This window comes from Stigmatopora nigra, chromosome 9 (assembly GCF_051989575.1).
Source record: "Stigmatopora nigra isolate UIUO_SnigA chromosome 9, RoL_Snig_1.1, whole genome shotgun sequence".
Classification (NCBI taxonomy): Eukaryota; Metazoa; Chordata; class Actinopteri; order Syngnathiformes; family Syngnathidae; genus Stigmatopora; species Stigmatopora nigra.
The window spans coordinates 3,933,964-3,937,698 of NC_135516.1; the positions used below are offsets into that span (position 1 = coordinate 3,933,964).

At 36.1% G+C, this 3,735-nt stretch overlaps 1 non-coding gene across 1 annotated transcript; it reads left to right on the plus strand.

Moving 5' to 3' along the window:
* The first annotated feature begins 3,350 nt into the window (after positions 1–3,350).
* On the plus strand, positions 3,351–3,433 carry trnal-uaa (transfer RNA leucine (anticodon UAA)). Its single transcript has one exon. It is a non-coding gene; the product is annotated as a tRNA-Leu (tRNA).
* Positions 3,434–3,735: the final 302 nt, after the last annotated feature.

Below are 3,735 nucleotides of genomic sequence, written 5' to 3' on the forward strand. Positions count from 1 at the left end.
TGGGTGTTACCTTTCCGAAAGTGCATTATGGGTAGCGCAGAGGTGTTGAAGTTCAGGGTAGTAATATGACACACCCCTTCCACACCTAGGAAATTTCATTGGAAAAAGAAAGTGGATTCTATCCAAAAGGAAACCAATGAGGAAAAACAATGGGAGCTGTGTAAGTTTTAACCCTTTATTTGTTTCAAGTGACTACTTTTGTCAAGATTTTTTTGGTTGTTTGGGGTCTGCTAGGCATAATAAAAATATACAGTCATGCCTCTACTTAAGAATTAATTGGTTCCACAACTTATTCCGTAACTTGAACATTTTGTAAGTAGAGCAGTACTGTATATTTAAATTCCGTAATTCATTCCATTGTCCTAAAAAAAACGACCAACTCAACCCTTTAAAAATGACCAGTGTCCCAATGTTGCATGAAAGATGCGAGAAACAGACAACAATTAAAGTAAATTATAAGTAATTGATTTATTAATGTAATTAGATGAATAGCATGACTACAAAAACCTGTTCTATTCATGCAGGAAGAAGCTAACGTTCACATGCAAACAAACATTGAAATGAACACACCTCTTATCAAAATTCAAATGATGAATTCAAGTTAATTTAGCATTAAATTCAACTCTAAGGGATCTCGCAGATTAGTACAGAAAGGACATCCGATTGTCTGACCCCAATTCAGAGCACCTGGTGCCAATAGTTGTCTGGGATAGGCTCCATAAGCACCCACAACTCATATACTATAGTTAATTCATTAAATTTTAACAACTGCTTGAGAAACCAACTGTTGGCCAAAATCAAATCATTCCCAGCCGAAAAATGTTTCTTCTTTCATTGCTACCTCTCCTAGTGATCGATCATGGAGTTATGCGAGTGGCACTATAATTAAATTATTTAAATTAAAATGTTACACAATGTAATAAGCCAATTACGACAAATGACAGTTTGTTGCTTAGTCTGGATGTAGTCTAGGAAATGAAACTGTCAAGCCATTTGACAAAATATCCTCTTTTTCAGATGAATGAAATGATCCCACCTGGCATGATGGAGTACTACCTTCATGACTGGTCGCCAGACAATCACATGGTACACAAGGACAAAATCCAATGTACACTCACATTGGCACCCACTGACATTTTGAGCCAAAGTTCATGAGATTATGGGGAAACATTGGAAACTCCAAGATTGACGATGGAATTCATAACCGTTATCTCAAAACTGGGAGTGTGATGTAATAACCACTTGACCCCTAAGGTTGCATACATGTCATGCATTCACTAAACACTGTCATTAAAAAAGATCAACAAGCGTATAATATATAAATCCATAGAATAAACATTAGCTCGGCACATATTTATAAAAACAAATTATTTCACACGAACAATACAACGTAATGAAAATGCACTGCAAATGTCATTAAAAAAAGATCAACAACTGTATAATATATAAATTCACAGAATAAACATTAGCTCGGCACACATTTATAAAAACAATAAAACAAATAATTTCACACAAGCAATACAACGTAATGAAAATGCACTCCAAATAAATGTGACTTTTGTAGTTGTTTTTCACAAAGATAAGTGCAACTCTGTTAGCACTTTGTCAATAAAGTCTATTTAAAAAATATTTATTTGCATATTTGTTTTTTCATTTTTAAAATCTTCCATACACACAAAATTATTTAAAATGCAACTGCATACTATTGTTAGTATACAGCATACACAAGTCCTATAGTAGAACTTGTATTTAAAGTCACCAAAAATATAGACTTAGAACGCTGTTGAACTGTAAGAATGCTTAAAGTGTAATACTACTACATTTATTATTCATTTAGTTTATTTCGTCTTGATTCATCTCATGGTTTGTCAATGGATGGCGCTGGTGGTCCATATGGGATGCAACACGCTATTGCCTCACACTTAACAGCAAGGGGTTATTATTTTTGTTAGTGGGCTGCTAGTCTCCTAAAAAGGCTTCCAGTAAGAGCCCACTGTAAGATGAATAGATGAGAAAAGGACCTTAAAATTAAAATATTTATTATATTTCTTTTCAAATAAAAAAAAGCCTTATATTTTATTGAAAAACAGAAATCACTTCAAAATAAATCAGTGGGGAATATTTGCAATTCAGGGGATTCTGATAGTTTTTAGGCCAACAGTGTCTTGAACAATTACTGTGAATCAAATTAATGGTGTGATAATGGAGACAATTAGTTGACGAAACCTTGGCAGGTAAGGACAATTAATTGCCGCCAAATAGAAACCAGAATTACAATTCTGCCTGCGACATAGCTGAGTTTTTCCCACCCCTTGATGATATAATAACTACTGTACAAATACAAAGATTAATAATGTCATGAAGCAAAACATTTGGAATCAATGTGTCAAGGAGCTACAAAGACTTTACCACTACTGCTGCCTGAAAGGAATATTAGAAAAGGGGCAACTAAAAGTCCCTTTAGCAAACACTGAAAAAGATTCAGTTCTGACGCACATTAGGTATATGTAGCACTCCAAGACCGTCTTGTTAAGTGACCTAATTCTATTTGTAGAAATCTTACCTGTTTACAGAATACTCTCCAAAACCAGTTACCTGCACAAACACACAGTAGGGTTTCGGTTTGGCGAACCTCTTGTGTCATCAAACAGGATACATTTACAAATACTTGCACTGTGCTGACTTACTAGTTTTGTGAGTGGATTGAATCAATCTAATTTTTAATACTCTAAATGTTTATAAGTAGCCTAACCTTGTCCCGGGGTCATAGGGTTTGATTAGAGGATGTACCAAATATGGTAGTTACTTTTTGAAATAAACTATTGCGCTAAAACTGATAGTACCATTAAAAACCACAATATATTTAAATAAGCTGGTCTTTTTGTGTGGTGCTTGCACATTGTTTTTTTAAATGTACTTTGGTTTCCTCTGACATCACAAAAATGCATTTTCATTTAATTGATGTCTAAAGATTTACATATTATTTTCAATGGATGTATGTGTTTCCTATTACACCCCCCCCCCCCCCCCTCCAAAATAACTATTAAATAATTATACAAAATGAATGGTGCTGAAGCCTGAATGACAATAATACTAGTAACTGGAAACTTCAGTGTAAAGTTTACCACTCATCTCATCTCATTTTCTAAACCGCTTCATGGGGTTGCTGGAGCCTATCCCAGCTGACTATGGGTCAGAGGCAGGGGACACCCTGAATTGGAGGCCAGCCAATCGCAGGGCACCAGGAGACAAACAGCCATTCACGCTCACAGTCATGCCTCGGGGCAATTTAGAGTGTCCAATCAGCTAACCGTGCATGTTCTGATAATGTGGGAAGTGTAAAGAGCAGGACCAGGATGGCCGAGTGGTTAAGGCGTTGGACTTAAGATCCAATGGACAATAGTCCTCGTGGGTTCAAACCCCACTCCTGGTATGTGGTTCACTAATTTTGTCATACACAGCTATACATGATGACAATAAAGGCTTTTGATTTGATTTGATTACCCAGAGAAAATCCATGCAGGCCTGGGAGAACATGAAAACTCCACACTGGTGGATCAACCTGGATTTGAACCCAGTTCCCAACTGTGACGCGGATTTGCTAACCACTTATCCGCCGGGCTTTCCAACTTTACCACTATAGACCTTTATTTTATTATTTTTCTTTATTTTTCAATAGTATGTGTAGGATCATGTATTACACACGTCACAGAAAATGTCCCTGGATATAGTAGA